Source organism: Uloborus diversus, chromosome 5 (genome assembly GCF_026930045.1).
Source record: "Uloborus diversus isolate 005 chromosome 5, Udiv.v.3.1, whole genome shotgun sequence".
In the NCBI taxonomy this organism is placed as follows: Eukaryota; Metazoa; Arthropoda; class Arachnida; order Araneae; family Uloboridae; genus Uloborus; species Uloborus diversus.
In genome coordinates this window covers 146684122-146709893 of record NC_072735.1, presented here as the reverse complement: position 1 = coordinate 146709893, position 25772 = coordinate 146684122, and the positions used below count along the sequence as shown (strand labels likewise).

The following is a 25772-nucleotide window of genomic DNA, read 5'->3' as shown; positions in this document are numbered from 1 at the left end:
CGATCAAAAAGTTAAAGTAAAAAATTGCCTATAATTTTCCAAAACGGACTGTCGTTTCCAGCAGTTTTCGGATCGCATTTCGACCGGCGGATCGGAATTAGTTGCTATTGGCGGTTCGGCATCGGTTGATGTAACCAGTTCTGTGTATAAAATTAACAAGCATATTTAAGTTAAATCTGTATAAGCCATTCAAAAGAGAAGTTAATTCAATTTTTATTGAAACACAAATACAATCTAAAAAATCTTTAACCAAAAAAGGCCCAACATAGCAATTTAGTAAAGAACATGTAAGTACTGGTGGAAAAAACAACAAAAGTTAAAGAACAAACTAAACAGAAAATTAATTTTTAAAAATGCTACAAAACATGGGTAAATAAAACAAAGGGTGAATGTGTCGCCCCCCCCCCCCAAAAAAAAGGAAGCGATCACACCCCCACCACCAAAAAAAAAAAAATCATTGGCATATATATACATATATGTGTGTGTGTGTTTTGCAAAAAATAAATAAATAAATAAATAAATAAACTAGAAAGTCTATTGGAGTACTTTTGTAAAAGAGCTGTTCTGACTTACATTTCACACTATATACATGTACTCCCCCCCCCCCCCGAATACTGCATATAATGTTATCTAATTGATATAGTTGTATCAATTAGACCGTTCATTAAATTATTAATTACAACGTTAAACCTTTAGGCACATGAATTTTCACATTTTTTCATAAATTCCAATAATTTAAATCGGCTGTTCTGTCCCTTTAATAACATCTTTTTTTTTTCGGGATTATCCGCAATTAAATTAAGAAAAAAAAATTTAAAACTTACATTTGCAGCATTTGCATCGGTGATTTCTTTTACTCTGTAAGTTAAATTTTCGTTTTGATCGTTTGTAATATTAATATTTGAATAAGTAAAGCCGGACGGTAAGCTATCCATGGTTAAAACTTCAAAAGACACAAGACATTTTTAAAAAGAAAGCAAAAAAATCATGAAAAAGTAGTGGCGCCATCTATCGAGCATGGAAGAAACCAAGTCATAGCCTGGATTACAGAATTACCGCTTGGGATCGGTCGATATGCTGTAGTACATGGGAATTTTATTACATTAAGTGGGATATTCCATTAAGCGGGCTTGACTATCATCAAACAAGCAACGGCTTCGTTCAAATGTCTAAGCAATTTTCACCCGTCATATCTTGGCGGGCTACTTTCTTCTGGTTTGTAAATATAAACATTAATTTGTAATGCGCAAGTAGCAGACGAGAAAGAGATGCGATTTCTTCAAACAATTGCAAAGGATCAAGAGATCTTAAGCTTTACCTATCTATCACAAATCACAAAGTGAATAAAGAGCCCGGGTAAAATAAAATTAATAATGCGATCACGATTGCATAAAAATAAATTCAAAAGAATAAGAACTAAAGTTAAATTTAAAAGTTTAAAAAAAAAAAACGATCCTAATTGCTGATTTCATATTAAAATGAACTTCGCTGGTCAGAACATATAAAATTTAAATATATACTTATTTTAATTTTTTCAAGCTGAATAGAAATACGGAAAAGAAAAATAATTACAACTGGTTAAAATTTGCCCCATAGATGACACTGTAGTTCAACAACCTGTTTCGAAAATTTTAAGTTTTGGAAAAAGTAAGTTCTATTTGGAACTTCAATTACTAATAGTAAAGCAGAAAGTTTATCTGGATGTTAAGACGTCTGTTTGTTTTGCGCGTGGGGCCAAGACAGGGCCAATGATGGATTTTCATGAAATTAGGAACAAAAATAGTTTGAAGCTTTGGAGCAGGGGAGTAGGCACTTCGAAGCGTTTATTCTAAAATTTAATAGTTCTTCTTTCATTCAAATTTTATGCTCATTTTCCGCATAAACTTGAAAAAAATCTAGACCCTTCTGTATTTCTATATATTAGAAAAAAGTAATGTCAAAAAATTGAAATTCTGTCCGTGGCGGGCTTGCGTCCAGAAGACCCAGTTGCACTTACAGTCTTAAAATGTTGTACAAAATTACTTCGAACCCTGGGAGTTTGCATCTGGGGGTTTTTAATTTTAAATTTCGAATGGGGTTGTTTCCTTCAGTCAAATGTACTACTTTTAGTCACTGAAATTGACAGAATGAGTAAAAAAAATAACATGGACCCTGAAAATACTTTTATTTTCCCAACAGTTATTTTTTAATTAATTTTTTAAAATGTCCGATTTTGAAAACAAGGCGTGGTCTTTATGACGTCACAAATGATGCAATTTGGCGCATCTTTCTACAACGTTTCCACGTTATGATAATCAAGAAGCGAATTAAATATTGCGCTCTACGCTTCCTATCAACCATATCGTTGCCAATACACGTGAGTAAAAATGCGACTTAAATATTTTTCTCCGTGAATGGCAACACTAAATGGCATTTCATCATTTGTAATGTCACACGACAGAAACGTAAACAATGAAAGCGCACCGATTTAAGTAATTTTTTAAAAATATTAAACGTGAACAAATTATTAAAAAAAATGGTCAGATCCTATATTTTTAAGCATGCTCTGTCAGAAAAAAAAACTTTTAAAATTTTGGAAACGACCCCATTAGTTTTTTTATTTTTTTAATTAATTTTAAGTTAAAATTTCATGTAAATTCTCTATTAAAGAGGTGAAAGACTTCCCACACCCCTTAACAGTCTATGACATTCGAAAGAGATTTTTTTTTCTGCATTAAATAAAACTTGTTCATTTAGAACCAATAGCGTCTCCCGACGCCCTTGAGTTTTTTTTTTTTTTTTTTTTTTCATACTACAATTCTATGCATTTTGTACAAAAAATAATTCCAAACACAGGGGAAAATAAATTCAGATTTAAAAAATCAAAATATTCTCTCCTTCTTCCCCTACAAAATCGAACAGCATATAGGAACATAAGTTGTTCTATAATGATGATTTTACTTCGTTGTTTTTATTTTTAACTATGAGAAAAGTAAATATACATTCATTCTTGTGCTTTCTGGTATTTTAATTAAGTATTTGTTTTTCATTAATTAATTTTATTAACTAATGCCGAGCAGTTATTAAAGAATTTTTTTAAATGTGTTTTGTCCTCGACAATCGAAAAAAAATCACGGATGCGGGTATTTATTTTTAATTTAAATTATTTATGTTAATTTATTTTATTTATATTTTATTTCAGTTATTTATTTAGCTTGTGTGTGTGAATGTGTGTCATTAAAAGTCAGAACTTTTCTAATAAAATAATAATAATAATTAAAAATAATTAATAAATAAATAAATTAAATAAAATAATATATATAATAAAATAAAAAAGAGAGCTAAAAAATGAAAAAGGAAAAGAGGGTTGAGAACAATTGGGAGGGGGGCATTTGCGCCATTGAACTTGGGGGGGGGGGGATGGGCAGCCCTATGGAGTATGATTGGGCATGGTAGACCTTAGATGATATGCCAGATTCAATGACACGTGTACATGAATATATCCCTCAATCATGATTTTGTTTCATTTTTCTTGCAAAAAATACAGTTTTTGACGAAATAGAAGCTAAATTTTTAAATCTGCCGAAAATAATAAGTAGAGTGATCTAGAAAAACAATATAAATGAACGCATAACGGAATCAATTTACCTATAAATATACAAGCGAACCAAATGTTTTTTTTTTTTCTTTTTTTTTTTTTTTTTGATTTTCTGCTACGGGCAAGACCGCACTGGTACCGCTATTAAAAAAAGGGGGGAGATTATTAGAAATTCAAAATTCGGTACAGAACATAATAAATTTAAAAAAAACTTAAATTTGTCGGTTACCAGTTTTTTTTATTTCCTATCAACTTAAGAAGTCTTTGCCCACAACCTTTAGAGTTGACGGGCAAATAAATGCTGTTAAGCTGCGGTCAAATCCAAACTTATTTTTAAAAAAGAAATCTCGAGAGAATTTTAATTCAAGAAACTGAGCAAAGAATTTAAAACGTAGGCAAAATTCAACACCATACGAAAAAAAAACCATAACAGCTGAGTGAAAAAAAATTTTTGGTGAAGGTATAATTAAAACGGCTCAACACGTACCCGCTAAGAGTAAAACACATCTCCAGGGGGCACCCGGGTTTGAACCGGGGTCTCCTCGATCTGCAGTCGAATGCTCTACCACTGAGCTATACCCCCGTTGCAATGGAAGGGCAACTTAATAATGTTAAGTCCAATGCCTTACGAATCAATATAATTCAAATCGAAGATCTTCCTCTGTTGAATTTGCAGAGGAATTTCTACTGCTACATTAATTTCAGATAGTGCGCCCCCAACTTGAATTTTTGCGAAGGCGGAAAAGAAATACTGAAATTCACAATTTAAAGAATAGAATTCCAAAAGTTCACCCGTCAGACAAAAATTTTTGAATAAGGAAATTTTTGGAAGGTCATTGTGACGTCCCATTGGTGCGCCCCTCCCCTGATTTCAGTTTATGCAATAATAGCAGTCCATGCAACTTTCAGGAGTTGTACTTCGGATTTTGCACGCGTATAGTTTGCAAAGGACCCCCCCCCCCCCCCAAGGAAAATGGTGCACCCCCTCAGACACCCAGTGTTGCCAGATGGTCAAATTCAGATTTCCCCAATTCCCTTCCAACTTTTCCCCAAAAAGCGATGTTTTCTATCAAAATTCCCCAGAATAAAAAATTATTTTCCCACTAATATTTTCATATAATGAATCGACTTCCTCTGATATTTTTGTCGCTTGAAAAAATTTTTCTTCCCCAAATAGCCAAATTTTCTTATAAAATTCCCCAACTTTTTTTTTCTTCCCATTTTCGCTTTTTTTTTTGTCTTTTTTTATCTTTATCTTTTTTTTTTTTATCTTTACTAATAATAAAGCTGAAAGTTTCTCTGTCTCTCTGTCAGGATCTCTGTGACGCGCATATAGCACCTAGACCGTTCTACCGATTTTCATGAAATTTGACAAAGAATTAGTTTGTAGCATGAGGGTGTGCACCTTCAAGCGATTTTTTGAAAATTCGATTTTGTTTTTTTTTTTTTCTATTCCAATTTTAAGAACATTTTCCCGAGCAAAATTTTCATAAGATGGGCGACTAAATTACCAAGTTATCATAATGTGGAACCGTACCGTGGGCAAGCCAATTGGCGAGAAATTCATCATGCATCATTTGTAAATATACAGGGGAACCAAAATATCTTTTACTACTACGGGCAAAGCCGTGAAGGTGCCACTAGTCATAAATACAAGCGCCTGACCGAGAGATAAGAAATAGCCAAATATTTTTTTTTTCTACTCGCATTTACTACTCTGCTTCTATATGTACATTTAAACTATGATTTTTGTATATATTTATCCAAGAACATTCTTCATCACATTTATTTTTGCCTGTTTCACGTATAATTCCGTAGCATAATATTCTACATAATGCGAAATGCGAATTCCATAAAAAAGTTGAGCAAAGCTAAACCAACGCTGTTTGATACAAACAATGTAACTACCAGATGTCAAGGCGCGAATTTAAATACGAAAAAAAAAATTCCCGAGGTTTTTTTCCCCCCAGGTTTTCCCCAAGAAAAAATTTTTCCCCCAAAGAATTCCCCTCAAAACCCATTTCCCCAAAATTTCCCCTCCCCCAATCTGGCAACACTGCAAACACCACGAACCAATCCTCCCCAAGAGAGACCAAAACCGTAAATTTATCTTAGCCACAAAAAAGTTTCAATAACGCAGTCTCCGCCGTCCGCCATGAAACCCAAACCCTCCTCGCACCACACCCCTGCTCGTGGTGGACAGGACATCCATAAGAGGGGGTAGGGGGGGGGGGTTCGAGCCTCTCTCTAGATATTTGTTGGTCTATTAATTTTTCTTAATATAGTTTGAGAATAAATATCATTCAAAACATTTTGCAACAAGATATTTTGAATAACCGTTATCAAAATCTTCTTCACTGTGATTTTCTAGTTTTAATCTGCATTGGTTTTGCTTTTAGAATAACAGCAAACAATGAATTTTAGATATCAAATTTCTACCTGTCTTCTGAAGGAAAAAATATGAATTCCCTTAAAATTGAAATGTCGGTCTAATTTTAAAATAAAAGTAGACCAGGAACATTTAACCCCCAAAGAATTGATTTAAATGTGCCAGTTTGCGGTATGGTCTCCCCCCCCCCTTCCCCACCTTTTTCTTTTTTAAAAAAATTCGAAATCGATATACCTATATTAAAACTGTAAGGATAGTACAAAGAATGCCCACTAGATGACACCACGAAAAATGATCGGCAGTTTTTTCTGATTTCGATGATGCGAAGAGTGGAGAAGGTGCTCTTAATTGAGCGAACAGAGCCTGTTACCGCAGGGGCACGCAGAGCAGATGCCCAGGGCCTGATTACTGAATAGGCCAACTAGGTCATGGTCTAGGGCTCCCACTTTTTAGGGGCCCCTAAATGGCTAATTTTTTTAATCAATAGCTAAAACACAACACCTCGCATACCATATCTCTACACAATTTTAAATGTATCAGTTGACTCTCGATAACTCGATGTCCCAAAGGACAGGCTTAAATGTTCGAGTTATTGATAGTTCGAGTTATGGGAAGTTTCCACAGCAGTCTCGAGAGTTTGGGACCCGATGGAAGCTTTGAGATAAAGGGATATTGGCGTTTTAAACTTCCTTCGAGATTCGACTGTATTGTAACGGATTCGGTGCGACTTCCACTTTCTTGAAATGAAGACACAGTTCTTGATAAAAACACAGGAAATTTATTTACACTATGTACAGGAAAGATCTTCAACAACTACTAAATTATTCATCAGCAATTAAGCAATTATCACACAACACCGTAAACTCAACGTTTACACACGTATTTACTTCCAAATACGAAAACAACACAGCGAAATGCCTCGCAATAAACAGAGCAAAAATGCACTCAGTTCGAAATCTCAATCGAAACTCAACTGTTTATCCATCGCTAACGGCTTAAATACACCGAAAAGAAATTTCTCAAATATTCCACACGCTTCTGTAAAGTAGTAGACCGTTATCAATGAAAAGAAAGAAAATAGGGGTCGTATACTTTAGCCGAATGAAAAAGGGGTTGTATATTCATTACGGGAAACTATTTACAGGTTACGTTCCTACAATAATTACTATTTACAGAATTTGTAACATTGCCCCCTTCCTAAGGACTGCACGTCCCGGGCAGTACAATCCCCAGAAAGGGTGCCAAACTTCTATCACAAGTTTACAAATATACACATTAATTAATAACTATCAGATACAGAAAACGCAATAATAACAAGAAATATTACTAAACATTAAAAGCAAAAATTATCTACAACTTTTATGTTATCAACCATGGTTGTTTACGTAATACTTATGAACTATGGCCATAGTATGGGGCTAACCGATCATAATGTACAACCCTAGGTTTTGCATTAGGTGATTTTTGGATCCTCACTACGACGTCATTTAGTCGGTTAACGACTTTGTAGGGTCCATCCCAATGCGACTGTAATTTGGGTGAAAGACCTTTCCGTCGGATGGGATTCCATAACCAAACCTTGTCGCCTTCGTTGAATTCATGTCCAGTAGACCTTGTGTCGTATCGGGTCTTCATCTTCTCCGCCGCGATGTTGATTCGCTCTCGTGCGAAGTTAAGAACGTCTTCCAACCGGGCCTGGAGATCCTGGATGTACTCCTCAGGCAATGCAGGCGCATCCGGAGGACGACCGAAGACGAGATCACAAGGTAGCCGAAGCTCTCGTCCGAAGAGCATCTGAGATGGGGCATATCCGGTAGTCTCGTGGACAGCACTGCGGTAGGCCAGCAGGAACAAAGGTAGCTTCTTGTCCCAATCCTGTTGATTTCTGGAGACCATAAGCGAGAGATTATTTAGGATTGTGCGGTTAAATCTCTCCACCATGCCGTCCGATTGTGGGTGTAGTGGTGTTGTCCTAGTTTTCTCAATTCCGAAAATTTGACATAGGCCCTTAAACACAGCAGAGATGAAATTCCTCCCTTGATCGGAATGAATCTGCAAAGGTGTTCCATATCTCGAGATCCAATGTTGGACTAGAGTCTCTGCTACGGTGGTAGCCTCTTGATCTGGAATGGGATATGCTTCCGGCCATTTGGTGAAGTAGTCGATGGAAACGAGAATGTATTTGTTCCCATCAGCAGTTTTTGGTAGAGGACCCAGGATGTCGATCCCAATTCGTTCGAAAGGAGCTCCAACGTTGTACAGATGTAGCTTCCCTCTGCTTCTCTTCTTCGGTCCTTTACGAGCAGCACAGGCGTCACAAGAATGGCACCACTTCTCCACGTCATCCTTCGCCTTACTCCAGAAGAAGCGCTCCCGAACTTTATTGAGGGTTTTCAAGACACCAAAATGTCCTCCAGTCGCACTACTATGTATTTCTTTCAGAACATCTGAAATCCTTGATCGGGGAAGTAGTAACTGCCACCTAGATGTCTTGCCGTCGTCAGGTTCCCATTTCCGGTGTAGCACGCCGTTCCGTAAATGGAGTGAGTTCCATAAAGCCCAGTATCTTTTTGTTGCAGGACTGAAGATGGAAACGTCCTGCCAGCTAGGGCGTCGACTGTCACTTTCCATGAACTCTAAAATTGGTTTTATGTCGGGGTCTTCAAGTTGATCTTTTCGAACTTGGTCATCACTCCATGGATCAGGTTCTGATGATGTTGGAGTCACTGTCACCTGATAGGCGGTAGGGCTAGTCGTTCCATACTGTTTCTCGATTCGGGAACAATAGTGGCAGTTCTCAGGACAGGGTCTCCTTGATAAAGCGTCAGCATTACCGTGAGATAACCCTTTTCGATGCTTGATCTCCATGTCATATTCCTGGAGCCGCTGTATCCATCTGGCTATCTGGCCTTCTGGATTCTTGAAGTTCAAAAGCCAAGTTAACGAGGCATGATCTGTCCGAAGCAGAAATTTTCGGCCGTAGAGGTAATGATGGAAGTGTTCTACAGCTTTCACTATGGCCAGTAACTCCTTTCTGGTGACGCAGTAATTTCGCTCCGACTTTGATAAGCATTTGCTCCAGTAAGCGATGACATGTTCATTTCCGTCAATTTCTTGGGATAAAACAGCTCCAATTCCCTCGTTGCTCGCATCAGTGTCCAGGATGAAGGATTTTTCAGGCTGAGGATAGGCGAGGATAGGCGTTGATGTTAAAGCCTCCTTCAGTCGTAGAAATGCATCTTCGCATTCTTTGGACCATTCAAACTTTTGCTTGCTCTCCGTCAGCTTATGCAAAGGTCGTGCAATGTTGGAAAAACCCTTCACAAACTTCCTGTAGTACGTGCAGAGCCCCAGGAAACTTCGCAACTGATGGATGTTTTCGGGACGACTCCAACTCCTGACCGCAGATACCTTCTCTGGATCGGTTTGTACGCCCTCAGAAGAGATGATGTGACCAAGGTAGTTCACTTCCCGGCGGAACAAGTTACATTTGGACGGGCTTAACTTCAGATTGGCTTCCTTAAGCTTTTGCAGCACCTTCCTAAGATTTGCCAGATGTTCTTCGAAGCTGCGTCCCACGATGATGATATCGTCTAAGTAGACCAGACAGGATTCGTAAGAGAGTCCTCTTAACACTGTCTCCATAAGACGCTCGAACGTAGCTGTTGCATTGCAGAGGCCGAAGGGCATCACTTTAAACTGCCATAAGCCTTGTCCAGTTGTAAACGCTGTCTTCTCTCGGTCCTCAGGGTGTATCTCAACCTGCCAGTAGCCGCTCTTCAAGTCCAGGGTCGAAAACCACTTGTGTCCGGAAAGAGTGTCCAAGGTGTCGTCTATCCGTGGAAGAGGGTAACTGTCTTTCTTGGTGATTTCATTCAGTCGTCTGTAATCGACACAAAATCTGGTGGAGCCATCTTTCTTTCGGACCAAGACGATGGGAGAGGCCCAAGGACAGGATGACGGTTCGATTACATCATTCTCCTTCATCTCTTTCAGAAGGGTTTCAACCTCTTCCTTCTTAGCGAACGGTAGTCGTCTTGGATGCTGTTTAATAGGGGGGTGTTCTCCAGTGTAAATCCTATGCTGCGTTAAATTCGTACGGCCAACATCCTCCGATGTAGATGAAAACAGATGCTTGAAGTCGTCCACCAATTGTTCCGCAGCAGTTCTTTGATCCTTCGATAAGGGTGCACTCCCAATTAACTTCGAGGTCAAGGACTCAGAAGACACAGTCTCAGGGGAATTGATTCTTCTAATGATGCAGTTTACTGGAGTACAAGTTGCCAACACTTCACCTTTTCGGATATTCCTTGGCCTTTCACTCACGTTGGCGACTCTCACAGGAATTACATCCTTAGAAAGGTCCACAAGCGTAGATGCTACCAGTACTCCTTTTAGGCTATTGCTTAGGTTAGGGTATTCAATGAGTCCAAATCGAAAACTATTGCTTTCTTCAAGGGAGCCAGGTATTAATGATTCTGACCTTGAGGGAATCGATAAATCTGTTTGAGCTATTATTTGATGAGCGGATTTTACATCACTTTCTGCAGGGAAAACGGCTATGTCCTCTCTCATCGAGTGCAGCTCATTAGTCTTGAAGTTGAGAGTGAAGTCATATTTCTTCAAAAAGTCCAATCCGAGAATGAAGGGGTCCGTGATATTAGCGACGAATGCCGTATGATGGTAGGTGGCATTCCCAAACACTATTTCCAAGTCCACTTTACCGTCAATCTCGATCTTGTCACCTGTCACAGTCTGGAGACTTACGCGTGGCGATGTCCACAGCAGTTTCAATCCAAATTCACGAGCCACATCTGTCCTAATGATTGTCACATTGGCTCCAGTGTCGACAATCAGTCTGCAGGGGTTCCCATTTACATGTGCGTAAATGAAGAGTCCATCACTGCCACTACTAGAAGAGGAAATCTGCAGAGCTCTAGTGGTGGTGATTTCCTTCCCTCGCGTAGCTTGGCGAGCCGGACAACTCCTTCGCAGGTGTCCTTCACTACCGCATTTCCAGCACTTCTGCTCTTGTTTCTTTTGGGCTGTTATGCTGCTCAGATGTCTTGCCAAGTCACCGAGTTGTCTCTCAAGTTCAGCGAGGTGGGACGACCTGGAATCAGACTCATCAGCTTCCTGAGTCCGGATTAGATGGCGATCCACACGGGTTGCTTCTTGGGCGGCCTCGTATCTCATCGCATACACAACGGCAGAATTCAGGTCTTTGACATCCGCCATCCGTAGAGCTTTCTGGATTTCCGGATCTCGAACCCCGTCGATGTAGTAGTTGAGTGCCAGGTTGTCTCGAACATCCGCAGGGCAGTCGTAAAAAGCAAGATGAGACAGTCTCTCGATGTCCGCCGCAAGCTCTTGCAGGGTTTCCCCAGTTTTCTGGAAACGGGACTTCAACTGGAGTCGGCTGAAATCTTTCTGGCACTTCTCACCGAAGCGAAGCTACAACGCAGCTGTGAGGGCGGCGAAATCCAGGCGCTGGCTGTCCGGAAGGGTCTGGAGAATGTCCGCTGCGTCACCTCTCAGGGATGCTGCAAGATGACAGGCCTTGGTAGCAGAGTCCCATCCGTTCGCTTCCGCCACTATCATGAATTGAGTTTTGTAAACCTGCCACGAAGTTTTCCCATCAAATGTGGCAAGTTTAATGGACGGTCGAGCAACCGATGTGGGAGCGCCAAACTGTACAGAGCTGCTTTCCGCGGTCGCCAATCTCCTTTCCACGTCCTTAAAGATCTCTTCTTTTAGTAGATGAAATCTTCTATCTTCATCTTCAAATTTATTTTCTACAGCATTGAATCGGCTTTCAACGGTATTAAATGTTTCTTCAATAGCATCAACTCGATGCTCTATGTCATTAAATTTATTTTCCATCACAGTCTTTACCGAAATAAGGTCGTTTTTAATTTCTTCTTGGTTAGACGTTAAGTCCTTTTTCAGCACCGTTAAATCGCTTTTTAACTGGTCTTGATTTGCCAACATACTTGCAGTCAGATCATTTTTTAATTGTTCTTGATTAGCCGCCATATCATTTTTTAATTGTTCTTGATTAGCCGCCATATCATTTTTTAATTGTTCTTGATTAGCCGCCATATCACTCTTCACAGAGGTGATTGCGTCAAGAAGTTGTTTTAATTGGTCATCCATTGCGCGAGTAATCACCATAAAAATAAAGTCCTAATTCAAAAAAAAGTCTTTATGAAAAAATGTCCAAAGTCACTTACTCCAAGAAAGTCCAGAAGAAGCCCCACGTTGGGCGCCAAATTGTAACGGATTCGGTGCGACTTCCACTTTCTTGAAATGAAGACACAGTTCTTGATAAAAACACAGGAAATTTATTTACACTATGTACAGGAAAGATCTTCAACAACTGCTAAATTATTCATCAGCAATTAAGCAATTATCACACAACACCGTAAACTCAACGTTTACACACGTATTTACTTCCAAATACGAAAACAACACAGCGAAATGCCTCGCAATAAACAGAGCAAAAATGCACTCAGTTCGAAATCTCAATCGAAACTCAACTGTTTATCCATCGCTAACGGCTTAAATACACCGAAAAGAAATTTCTCAAATATTCCACACGCTTCTGTAAAGTAGTAGACCGTTATCAATGAAAAGAAAGAAAATAGGGGTCGTATACTTTAGCCGAATGAAAAAGGGGTTGTATATTCATTACGGGAAACTATTTACAGGTTACGTTCCTACAATAATTACTATTTACAGAATTTGTAACAGTATATTGTGATTCTGTGAGCGAAGTGAATTATTTCCAATGTGAAAATATTTGGACAATTTCTTGAGCAGTTTCGACAAAATGCTGCTTTACGAAATTTTTAGCAAGTTTAGTACAAACAGTACTTTTCTGTTTTCGATGATGAGTAGCGGTAATGCGGATAAAGTTACCATTGGTGGCACTGAATTCACATAAAAAAATTGAAGCGTGTGGTATATAATTCCTTCCTTTCCCGCAAAATCAAGCCCGGATCTATAAATTTTGGACCCCCTCAAAAAATCAGCAGTCTCTAACTGCCAACTGGATTTCTACGCCACTGAAAGCCATGGGTCCTTTTAGTACATTCTGGTCCCCCCCCCCCCCCAACTGTGGGTACGTACGTAGATTCGGTCCTGCTGCCAACGCGGAGCGTACATTAAAAATTATTATACGGATAAGGAAAATAGCTCCAAAAACCCCTTTCAGAATAAGAAAAAATTTTTAAACAACATCAACATTCTTTTTTTTTTAACCCGGCAAATCTATAAATACCGATTTGGTTAAAGCAACTGTAACAGTCTCCTCTCATACAACGAAAATCCTAGACTATCTTCTGCGAGAGGAAAAAAAATCAGAAAGGGAAATTTTTTAATTCCCCCGTTACAGGACGTTACAGGAAAATCCTCAAGGCAAAAGTAAAAGTTTTATTTGTTCGCTCTCAAGCAAAAAATTGCGACAGACATTTATTCAGCTGTTTCTTTTCAATGATATTTTTCGCTCTTATTACCTTAAGCAGACGACAAATATCCAATTTAAAACTGATTTTCCCTTACTTAAAAATGCTTGTCACTTTTTTCCAAGGAATTCAGGCACTTTTTGAGTTTTCGAAACGAAAGGAAAAAAACCTTCGCAGAGTGTTTTTTCACGGACTTTTCAGTGAGACTAAAATTGAGACGCTCCGACAATTATTTTGGATGGACAGAGCCATTAACAAAAGATAACATTTTTGGCCAGTAAATCAAGTTATGCCTCGTTTTGGGATATGCAAACAACTTAAAATGACGAACACGGGGGTGCTCTAACTTCATCTCATGCAGAAAAATCAGGGCTTTTTGTAAATGCATAGTGTTAATTTGAACTAGTATTTCTTTTCACCCACATATTAGAAGATTTGTGTGAAAATTTTGTTTAAAATTGGAAGAAAAAAAATGTTATGTGATACTTAATTAATCTGATAATGGAATACTAAATTCACCAGGTATGAAGTCGCGCCATTTTTTTTAAGAATTCGAGTACAGGAAGGGAGTTAAAATTGAATAGAAATGTTCCATTACATTCATAGATATAAGAGAAGCTATTACTAAAGGTGCTAGTGATAAAAAGCTAGATTAAATATTTTAGTGTCCGATGACGGGCCAAAATTTCCCATAAGGGGCTGTCCACAAATGATGTCACGTTGAGGGGGGAAGGGGTTCGTGAAATTGTGACAAGGGGGTGGGAGGAGGTGATAGTAAGCTTGACAGCATTCATTTTTTGTAAGAATATGTATAGCGTGGCATGTGACGGGGGGGGGGAGTGGAAGTGTGACACTTTGTGCCAAGGGGGCTGGCAAAACAGTTGAAAAAATGTGTGACATCATTTTATGGACAGACCCTATTCTAGGACCGGATATGAAGTAAAATCCATATTAAAAGGGGATTATACATAAGAAAATTAGTAAAAGCCGTAATGTGGATAGATATTCAGAAAACAACAATTCGTGAATGAAACTATTTTTCCCGTGACGTCTTTAAATCCAGGGCTGCGGAGTCGGAGTCGGAAGGAAAATGGTCGACTCCGACTCCAGGATTTTGAAACGTCCGACTCCGGCTTTTATATATTCTTTTTAATTTATTTTTCAAATCACCCCCCCCCCTATGGGAAGGGGGGAAACCCCTAAACAGAGATTGAAATATTATTTCCTTTTTATGAAATTTTCGCCTTGTATTTTATTGTAAACTTAATGTGCATACAACGTTAGCAATTCAATTTGGAAATCAAATTATCCAATAAGTGCAATTTCCAAATTGAGATTACTAAAAAGTTCCATTTTTTTAAAAAATGAAAAAGATTAATTTGCTCCCCTTTAATGCTTAACAAATAAACTGATCAAATCCTGTGCTTTCAATTTTTGAAAGCACAGAGAAGAGTGAGAGAAAAAATTCTACACAAAATGCGGCGGTATACAGCTTTGTACGAATAGCTTTAACTATACCTATATTTCTTGGCTCAATTTTTAATTTTAATTTTTTCATTGGCAGCTTCAGAATTAACCTTAATATGAAGATTTTAGGATCAACTACAATTATTGAGTGTTGTAACCAATAAATCATGTACTAATTTTATTTTGTACTTTTCAGTGTTAACCAAGCTTTCTTAGATAAAGTTTTTAGAATTAAAAAAATATTTATATTTTATCGGATCTTTTGGATTTGCGCTTTCGTGCCAACACTCTTTTGAATTTACCAAGCACCCTGAGAAGTTTCCCAACTTGCTCAAGCGATAAACACATTCGTTTTACTATTTTATAACAGAGATCGGGGTAAAAAAAATTATTATTATTATTATTTGAAAGTGATTATTTAGAAAATGTTAGTCAGCAAAACTGTTTGCTGACAGTTGCTATCAGTTAAATAAAGTTAGAATATAAGCAAACTAAGAGACGGCGTAGGGTAGCTGTTACAGAAAGTTCGACAAACAATCAAACCAGTTGGTAGTCAGAATGAGTTATTTTCTTATTAGTAGGTATTTTTTCATGTAATCAAATTAACTGGTAGTCAATTTTTTAAAAAAAATGTAAGGAGAGTTGTTGAAAATTTAAGAAAAAAAGAAACCCGCAGTCGGAGTCGGAGGGTTTTCGAACGACTCCGACTCCACAGCCCTGTTTAAATCATGTTAAGTCTGTGTTTTGCAAATAAATAATTTGGTTATTAAACAGAAAAAAATCAGCTAACTGATACGATAGCTAATTAAAAAATCTTTTAAAATATTTGAGAGGAAAAAAAATAGACAAGAGAAGAGTTTTGAAAAAAAATCTTTTTTGTGTGTTTAAAGAGAATAAAAAAATTAAAAGGGAAATTTCCGTCGAGCCAGCGACCTATGGATTTCTGCTTCAACAGCTACAGTCCACCGCTCTGCCAACTGAGCTATCGACGGCTAGCCACCTGAGGCGAAGCTAACAGCAGTTTCTCACTCAACCATGAGTATTTGAATTTCAGTTAGATTAACTTCATATTAGATGGCGCCACGAAAAGTGATGGAAAATTGCTTGTTGTTTAGAGATTACATTTCATTCATTAACTTTCTTTTTGCATTCTTTTAATTTTTATCCGTTTTGTCTCTTTCCCATCCCCAACAACATGGTATACCAAAGAAAATGGGTATTTAAAGGGGTTGTGAGGGGGGGGGGGCAAGTCATCTGGGCGGCACCCCCTGATGCTGACTTTTTTTTTTTATTGCGCAGTTGAAGTTCAACCGTCATTATTAATTTATAAATGATAAGAACCTTCTCTAAAACGTTCGGGACATGAAGAGGAGGTCACGGGGAGGTCATGCTACCTACTACCTCTCGAAAGTTTCCCTTATTCGAATTTTGTCTGAGGATTCGGCAAATTTGGAGAGAGCAATGCAAAATAAATTTTTTTTAATAATTTTACATTGGTGTCTTATGTCTGTTCTCGGTTTTATTCTTTTCTTTTTTTTCTTTTTTCTTTTCCCTTCCCTTCATCTTCCTCTTCCTCTTTTCCTTTTCTTTCTTTTTTCTTTTTGTTACTTGCCCACCCCAATCCTTCATTGGACAATTCGAAAATACGTTTTGAAATTTACTGATAAAATTGTATTACAAAATTAAGAATAAAACTAGAAACTAAAAATTATAAAACACAGCTAGTACTTTTCGGAAACTGAAAACAAACGTTTGCATTGTTGTAACAGCTAAAAAATCGCTCGTCTGCACTGTTAAAAAAAAACCTGAAAGTTCAGGTAGTTTTCTGACTGATTTTAACAGAATATTTCCGTATTGCTTCAAAACTTATTTTTTTCCTTCCAAAAACAGAAATATCACGAAAGGAAGTAACGAAAACAGAATTTTTCCATTTCGAGGGTTGCCGCTGTGCTGTACTTTGTTTAGTATCCTGATTAGCCTTCAAGTTATGATAAACATCGCTTTTTGATAGTGCTTATTAAATCGCACTGTTACATTTTTTAATTAAAAGCTTATTTAGAATAACAACTCAGGTGTCGAAGACAAAATTGATAATTTGCTATTTCATGCCTGGAAAGTAATATACTCGTATGTCGAAATTGTTTTTACGCCTTTGGACTTTGTAAGTTTGGAAAAATGTTTGCGCCATTTTCAGACAGGCAGCTGTGTTTTTGATCGCCCTGGTGATTTGATGTGAGTTTTACTGAGTCAGTATTAGAATATTATTGCGGTGTATTATTTTGCTCAATACTTCGAACAATTCTGTTCGTTAGTCATATTGTGTGTTCTAGCGGTGAGAAAGTTTTAGAATCTCGTGTTATCCATTTAAAATAAAGGCTATTGGATTACTTGTGTACAGACGCAATGGGGACACTTAAACTTAGCACCGCTGGTCACATGTAAGTATTGTAGAATATCTTTGAGCATGTTAATATACAAATGTATTTTTCTTGTTAATGTGCATTTGATAGAATTCCGATGGTAGCTGATTTAGAATTTATAGAACTATTATAAAGTTACTGTTTTTGCTCTAACGCGGAAATCACCGGGGGGGGGGGGGGTATACATCATCTGAGCAAAAAATTCTTCACGTGTATGTCAATGATTCTGTTTTTAAACACAGTAAATTGGTATGCGGTACCCTCCATCAGGTATATTACTCCAAGATAAAGTCAACCGGTTTTTAATGGTATTTTATTTGACTCATTCTGCAAAAAAAAATATTCTATTTTTCATGTATGCTTTTCCATGCCATGCCAGAATATGTACGAGGAGATGTGGAAGAAAATATCGAGCAGTATCAGCATCAAAAATTGGTGTTATATTCAAATCCACTAATTTCCTTGCTGGTACTTTTCGATTATTTTTATTCATCTGAAGGTGCAAATTAGATGCTTGAAAGGTAAGTTATCAAGCAAAAATTTCACTTAAAATATATTTAAGTAATAAATACAAATTAAAAAAATAATAGTTTTTGAATGGTTAACTATTTTTTATAATATATATTATTTTAAACATAGGATAGAAAAACGAGAGTGAAATTTCAGTAAAATATGTAAAAATGAGAAACGAAAAAATAGCGCAACGAAAAATCAAGAACCGAAAGTTCTGTAAAGATACAGAAAATTTAAAAACGGAAAAAATAGATGAACGAAAAATTTAAAAAACGGAAAAATAGATCAACGGAAAGAAGAGAAATGGAATTTTCGTTAAATCACGGAAAATTTATAAATGGAAGAACAGAACTAAACGGAGAAATGAGAAATGGAACTTCTGTTAATTCACGGAAAATAATTTAACGGAAACGTAATATTTACGGCAACTTTGCTGCCGGTACTTTATCCGTTATTTTCAGGAAATTTTTTTAACAGTGTGGATACGACGGGTGAAAATGGCTTCTGCACTAGAACGGAGCCATTGCCTGTTTGGTGATATTATTATTGGTGACATTTTAACCCTAACTAACTCTAGTGAATTAACCATAAACTCCAGTAGATAGCATTCATTGTTGACCACTTTTTCGTTTCTTCAATCCCCCCCCCCCCAAAAAAAAGCATTTCCCCTGCATGTCAAACATTGCCAAAAAAAATATTGTCAAATAAACATGCCGTGGTGCGAGTTTCATTGTTGATGATGTCAGGAAGTTACTCGATCATTGGCTATCATATATATAAGGATGAATACAGCGCCTTGATTAGTTTTAAAAAAAATCGATTTGCATTATCTGCAAAATAAAGCATTTCAAACATTTTGAAAAGAAACAAGCAATGTGTTTGGAAGTTTCACCCACTTTCAGCAGCTTTGTAAGTTATCTTTGCGCTTGTAAAATGAGACGGAGGGGGGGGGGGGGGAGCAAGGACATTTTTTTTCGTGGAACACGAAAATATATTATTAAAAGCTTCAAAACAAATTTCAAGTTTTTTCTCATCATAATACGATTTGAGGCGTTTGTCCTATGTTTTCAAAGGATATAAGAGGAAAAATAATTAATTACTGCAATAAGAAGTTTAGTGCTGTGTTAATAAAGCAAACAATATTGTTACTTAAAATACGCCACCAGCTCAGTTATTCCATTCGAGGACTGCAGTTTCGTGCTTGTTTTTTCGGATAAAAATGAAAATGCATCAGTAAAGTCAGGATAACTTTTCATTTTTCCATATCGTCACTTTTTGTTGACCCTGGAAAAACAAGGCGGGTCGCGTCATATCCTAAGAATGAGAGGAACCAGTGGCGCACACAGGGATTTTGCAATGGGGAGGGTCGAGGGTCGAAAGTCCTATTCCTATATCATATACGTCGCCCCCCAATACGCCGTCAAACATATTGACTTGATCTTATCGATTCACGAGAACGAAAAGCAGTAAAAAATAAACTAATGAATAAATAATTAGCATTATTCAATGAAATATACTTAAATAAATAACCAGAAAGCAAAATAATTTACGCTTTTACTTTTCTCATAATTGAAAAATGGATTCAAGTTCATAGAATCTCATTTTAATCTGTAATTACAAAACTAGAAAAATGCTTATTACAGTGCATTCATTTATAATCACCATTCTGCTTCTTATAGGCAGGGGCGTGTGCAGAAATTTTGAGACCCGTCACAAATGACTTTTCCGGGCCGCCGTCCATATTGTTTACCTCTATATTTCAAGCCTAGCTTTAAAAATATTGCGCCCCCTTCAGGCTCGGGCCCTGAGGTGTCCCAGACGATTTTGAGTCTTCTTACTTTCAATCTTTCTGTAAGCAATAAAATCCTGAAAAGAAATCAGATATTCCGCGCAAAAAATTTCCGCTCTAGATAGTGCCTAGCTCTAGGCACTATAGCTCTAGGTTGTCTTTTACGTGAACGATGAAAGAACCATCATAGATAATGACGTCACATTGACATCCATTGCACTTCTCTTAAAATTGACATTCATCATTTTCATCATCATCACTACTCAACTCTTTTTCGTCTTCTCTCGAGTCGTCCTTATCAGTAGGAATACTTTACTCATTGAGCAGGCAATGTAAATAACGAGACTTATTTCCCGTTCAAAGAGCTCCATTTTTAGAAATCGATTGAGGGTGAGATTGATTTTTCATAGGGGAAAAATTCATCTAGGTTTAAATTTATGATATTGCAAATTATAAAAAAGCTTCGAAAACAAAGTTAATAATTTAATGTATTTAAAATTCAGAAGCCGATAATTCTTTTATAGGAGGAAAAATTCATTTCAGCGAATTTACAATTTAATGATATCGATGTTTTTAAAAAACCTCATTTCGTGAAGTTATTTTTGAAATTAGACGGTTAATGGAGCTTTAAACGATAAAAAATACAACAACCAATGATTTAAAAAATAATAATTTTAAAAAATTACAAACATAGCGTCATTTTTGGTTTTTGACCAAAAAAGGCTGCTAGCGGGGTTTTTAAGGGAAGTTAGAGATTTTGGAATGTCTATACCCTTCCTAAATTGTTTGTTTATGCAATGTCTACGAACGTGCCAAATTTCATAATTTTATTACAAAATTCAATTTTTCCCCCATAGCCCCCTGACTTGAATTGTGCCAGGTACTGCATTAAGGTCACTCAAGCAACGCATGCGCAGAACCATACCAGATAGAAATGTCTTTCTTTTGCATCACGAAAATCGAAGAACACACGTTAGTGCATAAACACAGGACGTTATGGAAAGACTGAAATTCACACTGGTTTCACAACCTCCTTACAGTCCAGATTTGACACTTTTTGTCTTTTGGTTGCTCTCAAAGTTGAAGGAAACGTTAAAAGGTCAAGTATGCAGGCAGACGTGTGCAAATGGATACGCAGTCAATCGAAACTCTTCCTTCATGGACAGAATGAAGAAAACGGATAGAACAATTGAACAAATGTGCTGCTGTTAATGGTGACTATGATGAGAAATGAGTTAAAAATATGCAAGTGTAATAAATTTTCATCATTCTTATATCTTTTTTGTTATTTTGTGTGGTAGAAAAACCCATTTTGTACTATTGCAGACCTTACTTATAAATTACCCCTACGTACAATGCAGTACTTGACGCTACAATATAATGTACTTGCATTTTTTGGGCTAAATTTACTCTCATTGTTTACTAGACATAAAGAAAAATTAATTAAAAGTGCATTGGGCTACGTTCCAATTTTTGCGTCCTACTGTACATTTAAAAAGTAATTCCATAATTAACGTATATGCAATGAAAGAACACATCCATGGGCGCCCACATGGAGGAAAGGCAAGTGCCCCCCCCCCCCCCCGTAGAATTAGAACTTCCTTGCTTAAGAAATTAGAACTTCCTGCCTGCTTAATTGCTTGAGTACTCGATTTCAAAAGATCTCTATTATCCATCGCTCGAGTACTCGATCTAAAAAGATCTCGATTAGCAATCGCTCGATTATCAGAAGTGCTCGATTCTCAAGATCTCGATTATCCAAAGAGCTCGATTATGCCCATCACTAGTTCATTGTATTTTTCGTCTCTCCGTTCTCCTGATATCAGTATTACCAGTAAAAGTGTTAAGTTACCGGATCCAGGTCAACCTTGTCAAAGTAAAACATTTCCCTGCACGACAAATATTACCGAAAAACATTATCAAATTGTCATGCTATTGCGCGAGTTTCATTGTTGATGACGTCAGAGCGTTACTCGATCTTTGAATTCGCTATTATATACATGAGGATGACCCCCTGAATCCAAAAATCGTCGCCTCAGAGCAACAGTAGGATGGATATCTTACTGTTATTCCTGGGATTAGATATCTTACTGTTGCTCTGAGGCGACGATACGACAAACTGTTTTCTGCCATCACTCACCACTTTTTGAAAATTGTGCCCCCCCTCCCCGCCGCGTTTCCCCCCCCCCCCCCCCGGTTTTCTATCATAGCTATTATTTTTATTTGGAGGGGGAAGGGAGCATTATAATTATCGTAAATATTATTTAGTGCTAGAGAGGTGAAAAGTTCAAAAGGATTAGGGTCTTCAAACAGAATTTCATCAAGATAAACATTTTTGGTTGCTGCAACCATGTCTGATTTTTTTCATATCGTCGCCTAAAAACAATATAGCGCCTGCAGTCTTGAAACTCGGTACAAAATCAAATCGTAGGGTAAACTCAATTTAATAACTGAGCCATAATATTATTGGGAAGCATTTCAGAGAGACCACGAATTTGAAAACGACTTCTCCGACTGATCTTAAAGCCGTTTTGTTATATTGAGCGTTTACATTACTACCAACTTTGTGGGTAGTTGGTAGTAATGTAGCCGGTAGGTACTTGACTTTGTAGGTAGGGACTGAATCTTTTCTGAAATGGAAATTTTTGTGGAGAGCGTAGCTCATTCCGCCTTGGCTCAGGAACGCAGAGAGTCAAGGCGGGCCCCTTGTCTGTTATGTCGCTCGGCCCTCTGACCCCCCCCCCCCCCAAGAAAAGAAAAGGAAAGAAGAAAAAAAGAGGGAGAAATGAGAAAAAAGAAGAAAAAAAAAGGATGGAGGGAAAAAAATCAAAACTGCTTACTAGTAAAACATTAACTTAATTTTAAGTGCCACAAATAAATACAAAAAGGGTAAATTTTACTTAATCTTTACATTTTCTCTTATTTGGAGTCCCCCCCCCACCCTTTTTTATGCGTCAGTGTCGCCGGGTCTCTAGTTTCTGACTAGGCTGATATGGCCTCTCGTCGGGCCTGATTTTGCTTTAATTTCAACGCGTATTTTGATTAAATTATTTTTCTCTACAGAGGAAAAAATTTTATTTTGTAATTATTGTAATGTACTTTTTTATTTTATTCTCTTTTCTGGAGAAAGGGGATAAAGGACCACTGCCGGATTTAGGGGAGGACAGGCGGGGTTACTGCCCCGGGGCTCCACAACGAAGAGGCCCCCACAATAACATTTTAACAAAATATCCCTTTTTCACGAGTCGAAAATTTCGGACGGAAAACGCTTGGATCTTACAAGAAAAGGTGTTACAGTCAAACAAAAGAACTTGGTTCTTTTGTTTGGACTACAACACCTTTTTTTTAAGTTGTTGTTTTAACAACTTGTATATTGTTGCTAAAAGAACTGTTTTCAACTTAGGAAAGCGATTTGTATTAACTCAAGGGATTTCCTCGAAATCGGCGTGCATCGCCGTGAAAGTGCAGCTAGTAAAATATAAAGCATGGCAAAAAAAAATGCAATAAAAAGTGTATAGAGACGCAACTTAAAGTGAGTGAGCATCTCAAATTCTCGAAATTTTCGATCTGCGGTGCTCCGTTGCGCCACTAGCAACCAGAGGTCCAAAATGGGTCAGCTTCGTATTCAAATTGCGGTGTTGCAAAAACTGAACGGGGGGAGTCGTAGCCGTCGATAGCTCAGTTGGCAGAGCGGTGGACTGTAGCTGAGCAAAGCAGAAATCCATAGGTCGCTGGTTCGACTCCGGCTCGACGGAATTTTATTTTGCATGTGTTCATGGGCACCCATATATAAAATTTTAAGGGGGGAAGGGCTCAGATATTTTCCTCATAGAAACCAATTTCAGTACAGATTATAGAGTTATTGAAATTTGACATTTTTAGTAACTTATTCATTAATGACTGGAAAAGAAATATTTTTACAGTTTTACCAAGAAAAAAGTATTTAAAGGTGTGCCCCTTCCTAAGGTCAAAGGTGCACCCCCCCCTCAATATCGCAAAAATCCCCAAAATGAGAAAAATACCCCTCAACCCCCCCCCCCCGATGTCAATGGCGCAGTCTGCGCCATGACCCCCTCCCCTTTCCTAGGTGGCCACCCTGTCAGAAGTCACCTATATTGAGAGGTTCATTCGATTATCAAATAGATCGTAAAATACACTGCTCGAGTGACTGACATCTGGAGAACTCAACATCTAGAGAAGTTCAAAGCGAGAACTCGAGCAGTTGATCGATCGCTCGAGCACTCGGAAAGAGACAATCGAGAACTCGAGCCGTTGATCGCTCGAGTACTCGGAAAGTGATAATCGAGAACTCGAGCAGTCCATCGCTCGAGAACTCGGAAAATGATAATCGAGAACTCGAGAGGTGATAACCGAGAACTCGAGATACGATAATCGAGAACTCGAGTTCTCGAATGATCTTGGATAATCGAGTGATATGAGAACTCGATTATGCCCATCACTACAATGAAACTATCTACTGGAGTTTAGGGTTAATCCACTGGAGTTAGGGTTAAAATTTCAACTATGAAAATACCATTAAAAAAAATTGCTTCGTTAAAATGTAGAAGCAGTTTTCCCTCTTCATACGTTGTCGGACGATTTTCTAATTTAACATAAAAATCAGCAAGAATAGTGTTAGAAACATAATGTGAGAAGATTTTTGTTGTTGTTGTTGTTTTGCCGCACAGTGTATAATCTAAATCATAATAAATACTGGTCATCCGTAAAACAGGAATTATATCGGCAGATAAAAGGATTATATTCGACAAACGAACAGAGAAAAGACAGACTGAAATCTTCTGTCACGCTTGCAATTTTCGCAGCTTTCTTTCCCATCCCAGTCGGTGTAATTGGCGTTTTCAGTAATTGCTCCAGAAGCCGCTGATACCCGTTTCCATGGAAACCTAGGCCATTTATCCAATAACAAACGTCACAGTCGAAGCTTCGATTATTGCAGAAGAGAATGTTTCTAGATGGGAATGATTTCTTCGCGTTTCACTGAATTGTAGTGCCACCTGTGAGTTTAAAGAGAGGGTTTAGATAATAAATAAATGAAAATAAATTTTTAAAAAATCAAATCGTTCAAGGAACTCTAGTAACATCTAAACACGTATCTGCAGTTTTTTTAACGTAAAGTCTTTTTTTTTTTACGTTGTTGCATTTATTTTTTTTTTAAATGAAGTGTTTTAAGGTGTTAAAAACACTTTTCAAATAAATAAATAAATAAAATAATAACTTAATTCTTTGTTTTTTTTTTTTTTTTTTTCAAAATTAAGAACCTAAAATGTTTATTTAAAGAAAAAAGACATTTAAGAACAGACAATTCATTTTCCGAAAACAAATTAAAGAATTTTAAATTAGTTGAAACTATTTCTTGATCATTTACAACTCAGCGAACCTCAAGTAATTTCTTTATAGAGCCAAAGACTTGATTGAATATATTATAAAAATGGAGGCGCCGGGTATCGATCCCGGTACCTCTCGCATGCTAAGCGAGCGCTCTACCATCTGAGCTACGCCCCCTGTGCTGGAAAACGAAAGTGGAAGTTTTAATTGAAGCAAATATTGACACCATTTCTATTGATACTCTAATACAAAGTTTGCAACAAAGAAAAAGAACTTCGTTTTGGGGTGTGGTTGAATAAACACGTCGTATCTGATCATGCAATCCGGTTAAAGAACTTCAATCAATGACGTCATTAACGATCCGGAAAAAAAAGGTTCTCAATCTTATTTAAAAGGAACATGCTCGAAATTTTAAATTTTCATAAAAATGTACAAAATATTTTGATCTCATCAATTATTTCGCTTCATTATCCGTGAATTTCGCTTCATTATCCGTGCTATCCCAAACATTGTTCTGAATCCGGATTCCTTAATAAGTTAAAAACCGTTTCGTTTTCGCCAGTTGACTGTTTTTAACATGGGTTTTTATCTGATTTAGCTGTGTTGTCCGCTGCGGCGCACACAGGAATTTTGTAAGGGGAGAGTCCAGGATCCAAAGTCCCATTCTTATATCCCATTCCAACACGACGTCAAATATATTCACTTAATTCATGTATTTACAAAACTAAAAACATGGTTATTATGGTGTATTCATTCATAGCCACCAGTCTGCTTCTATAGGCTTACAAAATATTATAGAATGAAA

The 25772-nt window shown here is 37.4% G+C and overlaps 3 non-coding genes across 3 annotated transcripts; 1 reads left to right on the top strand and 2 right to left on the bottom strand.

Moving 5' to 3' along the window:
* Positions 1-4088: 4088 nt before the first annotated feature.
* Positions 4089-4160, bottom strand: Trnac-gca (transfer RNA cysteine (anticodon GCA)). Its single transcript has one exon. It is a non-coding gene; the product is annotated as a tRNA-Cys (tRNA).
* A 19128-nt stretch (positions 4161-23288) lies between these two features.
* Positions 23289-23376, top strand: Trnay-gua (transfer RNA tyrosine (anticodon GUA)). The gene is given in 2 exon segments: positions 23289-23325; positions 23341-23376. It is a non-coding gene; the product is annotated as a tRNA-Tyr (tRNA).
* Positions 23377-25071: 1695 nt separating this feature from the next.
* On the bottom strand, positions 25072-25144 carry Trnaa-agc (transfer RNA alanine (anticodon AGC)). Its single transcript has one exon. It is a non-coding gene; the product is annotated as a tRNA-Ala (tRNA).
* Between the last annotated feature and the right edge of the window lie 628 nt (positions 25145-25772).